General features: G+C 33.6%; 1 non-coding gene across 1 annotated transcript; it reads left to right on the top strand.

The window, feature by feature from the left end:
- The first annotated feature begins 272 nt into the window (after window positions 1-272).
- On the top strand, window positions 273-343 carry TRNAT-AGU (transfer RNA threonine (anticodon AGU)). The gene has a single exon. It is a non-coding gene; the product is annotated as a tRNA-Thr (tRNA).
- Window positions 344-12,868: the final 12,525 nt, after the last annotated feature.

Raw genomic sequence — 12,868 nt, forward strand, 5'->3', positions numbered from 1 at the left:
ATAGAGAAGTAGAAAAGAAAGAAGAATTAAAGAAAGAAAATGAGTAGCTGAGAAATTATCTCCAACACTCAATCAATCCTATTGCTCAAGGAAATGCAGCAATCCCTCTGCCTTTAGTTCTTTCACAAGAAACAATTGAAGAACTTTTGCCACCTATAACTTGGATGTGATCAAATTCAAGATAAACAGGTTGCCAAATGTCACAATGAAAGAGGTTAATGTTGGTGTTGGAAATAAGCGACACCTGGACTGACAATGGACTGGTCCAAGAGGGGCCAGTAGCTCAGTGGTAGAGCACTCCAATAGTGTTGGAAGGTCCTAGGTTCGAGTCCTAGCTGGTCCATGTCTCAACATGGTATCAGAGCCAGGTTCAGGCTAGGAGCCCCAAGCACACGAGAGGTGTGGCTTAAGGGGGGGTGTTGGTGTTGGAAATAAGCCACACCCAGACTGACAATGGACTGGTCCAAGAGGGGCCAGTAGCTCAGTGGTAGAGAACTCCAACAACGTTGGAAGGTCCTAGGTTCAAGTCCTATCTGGTCCATGTCTCAATAGTTAATCCTCTTGTGTCCAGGTTCATTGAATATGCTGCCATAGAAAAGGGATAAGGATGCATCCTTCTAGAAGAAAGCTCCCTGTGACACATGTCTTTCTTTTATTTGGTCTTGTTGGATAGCTATTGTAAACCCTATTCAAAGTATCTATGTTTCAATCTTGGCCATTGATCTCTATTTGATCTAGGCCTTTCGTTCATTTTTAAAAACTCTATATAAACCTCTCTTCTCTCATTTGTATAGGAGAGATTTGGTGAAATTGTTGCTTAAGATTACTAAGATAATAAAATTCATTTGCATTGTTTTGAATCTCTATGTTATCTTGTGGTTGCATGGTTTCATATTTTCTCCAACATAGAATATAATTTTCTTTATAAAGTTGTTAAGTGAATGCAAAATTTGATAGTATTGGTTGGTGAAATCATTGCTCATACTTTTGATGAACAAATGATTTTTGTTCATTGTGAAAAGTTAGCCTCAGCATATTTTGTGGATGTTTAACTTCTGCTTTGAATAGATATTGTTCATTTTGATGGTATTATTCATAGTATGAAAATTAGAAGCACAACCCTTGAAGATTGCACCCACTTTGTCTAGTTGTTTAAGTTAGCGAAGCAAAGCATGGTTATTAGTTTCACCCAATCATTGCGGTCTCTTATATTCCTAGGAGTAGTATAGAATTTCTAAAAAAGACCTTTCCCTTTTACCATTTTTTAAGTTTAAATTGAGAAAATCCCAAAAACAAAGCATAAAGTTTTCATTGTGATTGAAGTCCACAAGTCCCCCTTGGATTACTAGCATACATCACCCAAGAAGCTATATTCAACATTAAAGTCGCTAGTTCGTAGTATAAACATTGGAATCGCCATATGATCTTCTTTGCAATCTTAGCATACGCAGTGATTTTATTCAAGAGGATAGAGTATCTTTTGGGCATCTTTATTCTATGTTCGGTGTGTCATAAAAAACACACCAACATGACTCAAGGAGAATTTGGCCATAGCACAAAAGTCTGACCAACACCACAGTAAAAGGAGTTTTGAAGTAGGTGATCCGGTTTTCTTCATATTGCAATCTTATAGTATATGTCCATGAAGCGACAAACAAAGAAAAACAAGTTGTCACCAAAATATTATGGTCCATACCAGATTTTCTAGAAGTATCATTAAAGGTGACACCAAGGGTTCAAGTTATCAAAGACCACATTAATCATAAACAATTATTTTCAAGACTCAAGGAGAATTTGGTCATGGTACAAAAGGTTGACCAACACAAGTGTGAAGGAGTTTTAAAGTAGGTGATTGGGTTTTCTTGAGATTGCAACTTTATAAGAAAATGTCAATAAAGCGACAAACAAAGGATAACAAACTGTCACCAAAATATTACGACCCATACCAAATTTTGTAGAAGATTGGAAATGTAGACTATAAGCTTAAATTACACCTCTAGTTCATCCAATTTTTCATGTTTCATGTTTATGGAAGGTGATCGATCAACAAACCCCTACATAGATAGTGTTACCAAAGCTAGATGAAGAAGGAAGAATCATCTTGGATCCAAAGTAAATCCTTCAAACATGCACAAAGAAGTTGAGGACTAGTTGAAAGAATTTTCTAGTTGAAGATACCACATGAAAAGATTAAGATTTTGTGCAAAAGCATCCATAGTTGATCAACATTGAGAGCAATGCTTTTTTAAAGAGGGGACATGCTACAAACTTAACCCAATAACTATATTGGGTTATGTCTTGCCAGATTGTGACTTTGTAATCATTTGAATAGTCTTATTTATGTAGTCGATTCAACCTAGGTGGTATAATTAGGTATCTACAATAACCCACTTAACCCAATAAAACTTGAAACACTTTTTTTTTTTAATATATATATATATATATATATATATATATATGGTTTCTTAGTTTATTTGATAGCATAAGAGAGCAATATATAAACAAATATATGTGTAACAAAAAAAAGGTTAATGTAAAACAATTAAGAATAAGAATTAATACACAGGGAGGAGATAACACAGGGAACTATTCACAGAGAGATTTATATAACTAGATATATATGAAGTAAAAATGTTAATGTAAACAAAAAGAATAAGGATTTATTCACAGGGATGAATAACACAGAGGATTATTCACAAGGAAATATATTCCTCAATTTCAACTAATATTCACAGAGAGATTTTATTCAACTAATATTCACAGAGAGATTTTATTCAACTAATATTCACAGGGAGATTTTATTCAACTAATATTTACAAAGAGATTTTATTCAACTAATATTCACAGAGAGATTTTATTCAACTAATATTCACAGAGAGATTTTATTTAAAGAATGAGATTTTCTTTCAGATTTCCATTCGAAGAGCCAGAGAAATGAATTTGAGGGAAGAAATAAAGATTAAGATTCAAATCACACAGGGAAGATTTTTTAATTTCAGAAAAAAAAAGAATTTTTAAATAAGGGAAGCATGATTTTTGGATAGATCTAAAATAGTTGGAAAAGCAAAAAGCAAGATCATGTGCATATTTCTTAAGGAAAATAAAATAAGTAATAAAAATATCTTTTACATGCATTATGTGAAAGTAATTTATCAATATTTATTCCTAAATAAGACGAAAAGATTTACAATAAGGGAAGATTTAGATACCATATTTTGGATAATACCATTTCTCATATGTGAATGTGAAATAACAAGAAGAGAACTTGGCTTATCAAAGCTTGATGTTGAATCTTCTAGCTATCCTTTTGATCCTTCCTTGCAACTTGAGAGAAATCTTTCAAACAACAACTTAAAATCCTGCAACGAAAATGAGACTACCAAAGAAGATCCTACTACTAAAAACTTGGGAAATTTTCTTCAAAACATAATCAACTCCCTTCTTTGAAACTTGCATACAATTTTATAAGAAAAATCCCTCAATTCCACTATCTAGAGAATTTAATTAAAAAAGAGATTCTTTTCCAATATTGGACTCATGCAAATTAATTAAAAACTTAGTGGGGGAGTTACATGCAAGGTGGTGGAGATTCCTCTAGAAGCTTCTAATTCCTCCTACAACATGTGCCATAATTGGGAGTAAAAATAAAAATAAACAAATTATATTCTCCAAGTGTGTGTGTGTGCGCACTTATTATTATTATTTTATATTATTTATTCAATCATTTCCAATAGCTCAACCAAAATTTATATAATAGAATTGTATCAAATCAAAAATGATAAAGGAGGGTTGTGATAGTATCCAACTCAACTTTGGGCTATATCCATTCATAGAATATATACATAAGAGGTATGAGTATCATTCGATTATCATATTTTGAAATGTGACGTTTTTAGAGATATTTGGAGGGTTTCCCCTTTCAAGTGGCTAATATTCTCAAGTGCAAATTATTTCATTATATCTTTGCCCTTACACAACTACAAGACTTCCAATGCTATAATTCAACATAGTAAACTATGAAGATATACACACAAGGGTGGTTAAACACAAAATATATAAATTCATGCTTAATAATAATAACATGTATACCAATCGTTAACGAGTTAAGTATGAAATTACAAAAAAGAAAATATTGGAGAGTTCCAACTAGTGGTGTTAGATTAAACTTTGATGGCTCATCACATGGGAATTTTGTATTATCTGGTGCAGCTTATTTAATGAGAGATAGTGATAATGTTTTCCTAAGAGGTGGATCCCATTACCTAGGTATAAAAACCAATAATGCAGTGAAATGGGAGGCCCTTAATCCTGGTTTCAATATGGCTCACAATGCAGAATACAACGAGATTGCAGTCGAAGGATGCACTAGAAAAAGAGCCAAGCAAAGATTGAAATATGTAAGCATATTTAGAGAAAGTGTTCATTTGGACAAGTCAATTTGAATATGAGCAATTTAGTTATTGTTTCCAAGAGCAAAATATTGTAGCTGACTTATTAGCAAACAAGGGTATAGATTGCTCTATTTTATCATCAATCGGAATTATTTAAGTATATGACTGGGATGGCTTATCAGCTATCCTTTGTATCTTATCTTTCCTTACCATCATTGAAGATAGCTATTGGTGGCTAGAGGCATATACATGCATCTATGCATGTTGTCGATGTAACCACCATTTAAACGGTGTAGTTCCCAACAGTCGTCTATTCCTTTATGCTATAATATTTTTGGAATTTTGTTTGTAACTGTTACTGGTGCCTGCAAAATGGTCTTTTAGTGCTTTTCTCTATTTAGTTTTTGACTTTGGGTTTTATAGTAGTAGTGTGCTGCAATAAGAGGATTTTTATTTTGGATTTTTGGGCTGGCTAATGTTTGGGACTGGTCGTGTCGTTTGTATAAAATCTCAGTAAATAATTGATTGAAACAAGCTCTGCAATCTGCCTTATATACTGTTAATTTTTGTATACATTGGAATGTAATAAATTATAGAGAATCAGTGAAGCATTTCAATGATTCATTATGGCGTGTTCTTTACTGTTCTGTTTTGAATGACTATCAGCTAGGTTAGAGTGCATTCTTGCAACAACTGAGGTTGTCTGCATTGGTTTCAATCAAACTGAGTAATAATCCCTTGTTATGTTCTGTTTGTTGTAGTTTACAATTAGAAATATGAGTTGAAGGATAAGAGGATCCAAATATGTGTGTTAAATTTGCAGGAACAGAGGTTCACCTATGTCAGTAGTTGTCATTTCTAGTACAAAAGAGATTATGGTAGGGTTTGTTTCCAAGCATTTGCAATAGTGATGGGGCGGGGTATTACTTTTCAATTATTGAGGATGCCAAATCCGAATTATTTGACGATGGTGTGGGATGCAAGCGTTTGACAGTTTGTGGAAGTGAGGTGTGTGTATTTGCTTAGTGGTAGGACATGGTGCTGGGAATTGGATCCCTTCCACAACAATTTGGTAGCCATTGGTAGAATGGGGAGGAGGGACAATGCACTGAAGACCTGCTTTCTTTTAACAGAGCTGAATAGTTGGGATGATGACGCAACCCAGATGGAGGCTTCTTCACACATCTTATCTCCAGTTAATGCAAAGAGAGAGGTTTCTGTAGATGATTTCAACACCTTAAGCATGGAAATGGACATATTAAAGGACTATTTCTCAAGCATATGGTGATTTCTTACCATAATGATCTTCTGGAGGTGACTAGTGGCTATCAGCGTTGGCTATCAGCGTTTGCTGATAATACTTTGTCCAGATTGGTAAAGACGGCTGACCTCATTGATGGCATCCTGCTATCTGGTTTGGAGGTATCCTCTTACTCTTCAGTAAAATCTTATGTAGTTCTGGTCTCGGGTGAAGGTTATCCAACAGAGCAGGTAGATGTTTGTGTACCGTTCCTGGTGACACTGGGATATCTAGATAGGAGGTGTCCGAGATATAGATGATTTTTCAAAATGTTGTCTTGGTAGGTTCTATTTTTGTATATGTTTAATCAGTCTGTTGTTTATGACTGCCTCTAGGATTTCAGTTTTTAAGGGTTCATTTTTTGGGGCCTATATGTGCTGTCTGATTTTTTTTTAGGCACATTTTCTCGTTGTAGGTATGACTTTCTAGTCTTTTAGACTGGTTCGGTGTCCTTAGGTGTTATGTCTGATCATCCTTTCTCTGTTTTTTGAGTCTGTCACCATTGCATGGGTTTGCACAGGAATTTCAATTTAGGTATAATTGTAATCTGCTTTTTGTATTGAAATACGGGCCCATGATAGATACACAATATTATAATCAAATAAAATATATACAATACGTGTAGCTCTAAGAGCAAAAATCTGCCAAATCTTAAAAAAATACGCATCCATTTCATTATAGTACATTAATTAATAACAACAAGAGGTAATCAAGAGATTGTTCCCTTGAAAATATTATTTTTATAAATTGGGCATCCCGTGCATGGATTTCTATGGAGCCATATATTTTTTTTTGTCTCATTCTTTCATTCCGTTTCACATCTCATCAACATTTGCAATTGAAAAGTTCCACGAACAATTTCAAAGCCCTACCCTGAAACTTTCGTAGCTGTTCACCTAAAAGTTAATCAATCAGATCAGTAAACGAAAATGAAGAAGATAGGAAGATTGAAAAAAGCGTACCGCACAGTGCCGACAATAGGGGCAAGAAAGCAGAGGGCGTTGAGCCAATTATCGGTGATTTTCTTCTCCACTTTGTGGGGTAAATCACGCCAAAGACCGGACATGACCTTTTGCTCGAAGGGAGACAGAGAATAAATCACCGCCTTCATGCGCATTCTGAACCCTTCGCCATTTTCGTACTGTCAAATCCACTGCTGTAACTTTCCCCGACGGTAAAATACTGCCAGAAAGTTTTCCTGTCGAACAGCCATCTGATATATATAAATGTTGGAAATCGAGATCATTAGACGTTTAAATTTGACCATCGCTTGTGCCAATCACTGTCTCCTCTTTTTAATTTTTAATTTTGAAGTCGTGGTAAATTTTTGTATGTTCCTCATGATAAATCTGAAACTGGTTCGAAGAATGAAAAATACATACAATTTTTATCCAAAAAATTGCATCTATAATTTATGGACTATGACAAACTTATACAATCTAGAAATAAAATATTTTCTTTTAGGTTAATTAATTAATTAATCGACGTAAATAAAAACGTTTAGATTTAGAAATAATATTAGAACGAGCAACAAAGTTGATTAAAAAAAAATAGGTGTTTTAGTTTTAAATGTGACAATGTATGATTTATGGTAGCACAAGTTTTGTGATTCAATTTATATTTTAGTTATTAAATTTGTAGTAATTAAGTTTTGATAAATTGGGTATTGATCTTCATTCTTTTGAGGTTCAATCTTGTACATGTGGTTATAATTTTCACATTTTTGCAATGTTGAATCTAGTTTATGGCTTTGAATCTAGAAGTGTAACCTTGAACCGAGCATGATTTTTAAAAAGGTGGTGCTTAAAAGCATCTCTAGAACTTGTTATATTAGGAAAGGGAAGTTAAATAGAGTTCAACCATGCAACTTAATTAAGCATGTTGATCAATTCAATAATTTAGAACAAGTCTCTTGACACACAAAGTAGATTTCCGAATAAATATGTGTGTTCTTGTGATTACAAATATTGATGTAATGTTCTTTATAAACTTTATATTGATTGAATAAGGTTGTGATAAAAGATGTCTAAAATGAACTAAGGATTTGTATTTTTATACAATGTATTAACATGACAAATTCAAATATTTTGTGCTTGAGTCAACGAGCTAGCTAGTTAGAAGCAAGTTGCCTTGGGCACACAATAAATTTAAATTTTGTAAACTTCTAGGGGAAAATGATTGAAGGTAAGTATCGAGGCATATGTCTCTCCTTATGTTGTTTAATTTTGATCTTTGATATTGATAATGTACTTGCAAATGATGTTTTGTATTATCATCAAGGTGTTTAGACTATTTCTTTGGATATATTTGTCAATTTTATGTGCTTAACTTTTCAATGTTTCAACTTTACTATTTTCACTATTATATATGATTATGCTTATGTTATTGAGTTCAACAATGTGATTATTTACTATGCGTCTTTATTCCAAATAATGCTAGTGTTAGATGGTTATTGCTTAGATATAGATATTGATATCATCTCATTCCTTGCTATATATTATGCTTCATCTATCTTGTCTTGTGTACATATGTTTGACATTTTAACTGTCTATAAACCAAAATTTCCCAAATGGTAATTAATTAGAAATGATAAATCTAGGTAAAAATATGGTGGTCTAATTCTCATCTCACTCAATGTTGAGTTATGAGATGAGTTATATGTGGCCATATGAGCCTAGATCTAAGTCTACTAATTTTGGATTCCCAAGTCTCGTAACAACTTGTGAAATTTGTTTATGTTTTTCATGCAATTTGTTTGACTTGTGTTTAATTACATCTAATCATTTTCCATAATTATTTTGAGTGCTTGTGAGAATATTTTTGCACAACTGTTGGTTACAAATGTATTTACATGATGTCTTGCAATGTGTCAAGAATTTTTTTGTGTGAAATGAAAACTATGTTAGAGTGAAAATTTGCCAAGATCTAGAGTCCAATTGATAGCACAAATAAGAGAGAACAAAATATTGATAAGAATAAACCGTATTCTGATCAAGATCCAAATACTGATCAACTAGATCATCAAAAAATTACATACAATGTAGATGAGCATGCTTATAAAGGCAAGGCTAAGAGACAAGAGAGCACACAAATATGACATGTGGCTCAATGAGATGTAAGGATAGGTAATAGAAATAATAAAATATTCCACAAGAGGTGGATCACCCACCGAAGGTGGAATGTAACAACAAGATAAAACCACAAATGGTGAAATTTCTCCTACATACATCATCCCTATGTGCACACTTCCCTAAGTGTCTCATATCCAAATTACTATGAAATGCATTATCCTAAGTCAACCTAAGTTAGGAGTAATTATATCCTATATGAATAAATAATTACACCAACACCCCCCTTAAGTGCAACTTAGGGGAATGCACTTAAGCTAACAATGCAAGATGGGTCCCGACTACAAGGCCATGTTAGGTACCCATGTACAAATGTAAATGCACGCAAACCAATGCAATCCCTCACAAACGAAAAAAAGAGAGTAAAACACAATGGAAAAAAAACTTTGCCCCAAAAGAGAGATGAAAACAATACAAAAGAACTCTCAATGAAGTATGTGAAGGACAACCTCATGTGAGGAAAAAGTCCCCCCCATAAGAGAGAAGAAGAGAGACTATGAAGCCCCCCCTCAATGTAGAATCTCAATTGAGGATGGCTCTATGATGTTGACCAAAATACCTCCCCATTAGGAAGAAAGATAGCCAATGTTGTACCAATAATGTCAAAGTGTGATAAAACCAGGTACCAAGTTGATGACGATGAATCACCCACTGCAACAAAATGAAGATCAGGCATGGAGGCAACCTGCTTTGAGCATCACTTGGATACTTATAATTGGCCAAAATATTGGTACAATCAAAGTCTCATGGGAGCCATGCACAAATGTGTACAATATAAGTCTCAACAAGAGCCATGCACCAAGTCTCACAAGGAGACAAACATATGAGCATCAATGGAAGATGTACTCGATCCAAATACTTTCTCAACAATAGAATAGTCTCACATGAATATTCCTAATCTACGGTGTACAAGAGGATTACATCAAATACGTCATCAATGACAAGATACAAAGAGGCGTGACACTTTATAATAGTGCGTTACAACATAGCTTATGCAAGAAAATACATCATGATATAGTGAAAATCTAGAAACATGGAGATGATGCCACCAAAGAAGCCCTGTAGAATACTACAGATGAAGATGTCTCCAATAGGGATAGTACCAAGAGATATAACGGAGCAAACTGACCCCCCCCCTTGACTATCGGTTGGAAGTGTTGCATGATAGCTATGCAAGGTAGACAAAAAACTTTTGTTCCCAATTTTGCTTATTATATGAAAATTTTGTTTTTAAAAGATTTAATAAACCCATTAAAAACATTTATTAAAAAGCCCATGCAAAAAAACTTTATTAAATAATGTAAAGAATTTTTATTTTTTTTGAATTTTTAACATTTACAAAATATTAAAAATTTAATTAAAAAAATAATTTAAATTTTAATTAAAAAACTTCAAAAAAAATTTGAAAGGGGCAATGTCCCGGCTGCATGGGTTGCAGTTGTGCCTGTATAGACTGTAGTTTGTGCACCCTGCACATCGCTGCGTGCAGGGTCGTGACAGGACCCACAGGGCACCCTGTCATGGTACCCTCTGCACGGTAAACCATGGCAGGGTCGTGGCAAGGGCCCCGCAGGGTATTGTCATGGTACCCTATCATGGCTATCATGGTAGGGTTGTGACAGGCCTGCAGGTAACTATCATAGTACCAATTTTTAAAAAAAATTAAAACCTAAAAAATAAAATTAACACCACCCGTGAATTAAATAAAAAAACGATAGGTATTTTTTATTTAATTTCTTAAAAACGAAAAAATTATTAGAAAATTAAATATTTAAAATATCAGACCTGTACCCAACCTGCAGTTTGTCTGTACGACCAGGGGGGAGGATTTTTTTTCTCCGTGCAAATGGTGTTTGATTTCTATGAATTGACAGGCGATCTTGGGGCTTTTGGGCATTTTGAGCATGATGGCGATGACGAATTTTGCTAAAATTGCAGATCGCTGTTGGGACAAATCACCACTCTCCACCTTCAAACAGCTCTAGATTTGGTCTCGGATTTGGATGAAACAAAAGGTAATTCTGACTTTCTTGAATCTTCTCAATCCAATACTGACCTCAGATTTGACCCAACAAGCTCCAATAAATACTTGCAATAGAAAACTTCAAAATGCAAAATCCCAAATTACACAAAATTTCTCTCAATTTGCAAACCAATGGCACTCTAATGGCTTTGATACCATGTGAGAATTTGCCAAGATCTAGAGTCCAATTGATAGCACAAATAAGAGAGAACAAAATATTGATAAAAATAAACTGTATTCTAATCAAGATGCAAATACTGATCAACTGGATCATCAAAAAATTACATACAATGCAGATGAGCCTGCTTATAAAAGAAAGGCTAAGAGACAAGAGAGCACACAAAGATGACATGTGGCTTAATGAGATGCAAGGGTAGGTAGGATAAATAATAAAATATTCTAGAAGAGGTGGATCACGCACCGAAGGTGGAATGCAACAAGATAAGACCACAAAAGGTGAAATTTCTCCTACATACATCATCCTTGTGTGCACACTTCCCTAAGTGTCTCATATCCAAACTACTATGAAATGCATTATCCTAAGTTAACTTAAGTAAGGTGTAATTATATCCTATATGAATAAATAATTACACCAACAGTTAGATTTAATTTATGAATATATAATCTGTCTTTTTTATCTCTCCTTGTGAAAATAACTAAAATAGGCATATGGTACCAAAATAAAAAGTTACAATTGTGAAAGGTTTTTTTTATGAAATCAGAATATTCATTTCATCCTAAATGCTCAAAAGTTCATTACTTTAAAATGTCTTGTTGAAAAAGGGTCTTGGTGTGAAATCAAGCGAATTGACTTTTTGAAAAAGAGTTGTGGCTAAAAAGGAAAATGGATTTCATTTCATAATGGTTGTTATTTTACTTGTGTTTTCTCCTCTTCTTCCTCATCTTCTTTCTTTAAGCTTGAAAAAATAATTGAAAGTGTTCAGTTTTGGATTGTTACTTGAATGGGAGGATTCAAGTGAACAAATTGTTGGTGATTATTGATCTAGTGGTGGAGTGTCATGAAAGAACCATCTTCATTTGAGCTTTCTTGGATTGGAGGTAAGTTTCTTTCAATTCCATGCTTTTGGTGGTTTAATCCATATACTTTGACCATGCCCAACTTATATGGATGCATATGGAATTGCCCTAACTAGGTTGTTTGAGAATAGGGATTATTATATCATGTTGCAAACAATTTAATAATGATAGGTTCTAAATTTTTAAAAATTTCTATTTTATGGTAGAATTATGGAAAAACAAATAAATTATGTGATTGGAAAAGATTTCAAGGTCAGATTTCAAACTTTTTTTTTGTGTTTTTTTTATAGAAAGATAATTTGATTCCAAACTTGTTTGTGGTTTGTGATTTTCAAAATTAATATTCTCTTACAAAAATAAGATGAGGAATCATATGATCATATGTGTGCTATGATAAAACCTTATTTTTCATTTCATGCTCATATTGAGTTTTTTGTCTGTGTGGTCATAAGAGTGAGAACTCTAGGTTTGGATGTAGTGAACTCTCACATCCATCCATTTATAATGAAAATTATAGGATGTGGAAATCAATGATAAAGTGTGTAATAACTAAGTACACGAGGTTATACTTTTGAACGGTAACAAGATTAACCCCTAAGTTCACTTTTGTATGTCTATAAGAATACTTTGTATGCTCATACAAGACAATTAGTTTGATCCTCAGGATCAATATAAATGTTGTTGAGGATCTCCACTGTATGGACATATTGTGTTTCATACATCATGCCCCATTTTTCCTTAACAAAACATTTGAGGAGCCCCTATTATTCTTTCTTTTCTAGGTTCTCATTGTTCCATACTCGCTAAAAATGTGTCTTTGGTCCTTTGTCTATTAAGAACATTAATTCATCTTAAGTTAGGGAATTTTTTTCATCCTTAGGTATTTTTAATTGAGTCACTTTTTAAAAATCTTTTGAGTTTAGTTTTGATATATTTTTTTGGTAGTCCAAGGTATCCCCGCAGCTCAGCCCAACGACACAGGTTTCCC

The sequence above is a fragment of the Cryptomeria japonica genome, chromosome 5 (assembly GCF_030272615.1).
Source record: "Cryptomeria japonica chromosome 5, Sugi_1.0, whole genome shotgun sequence".
Taxonomy (NCBI): domain Eukaryota; kingdom Viridiplantae; phylum Streptophyta; class Pinopsida; order Cupressales; family Cupressaceae; genus Cryptomeria; species Cryptomeria japonica.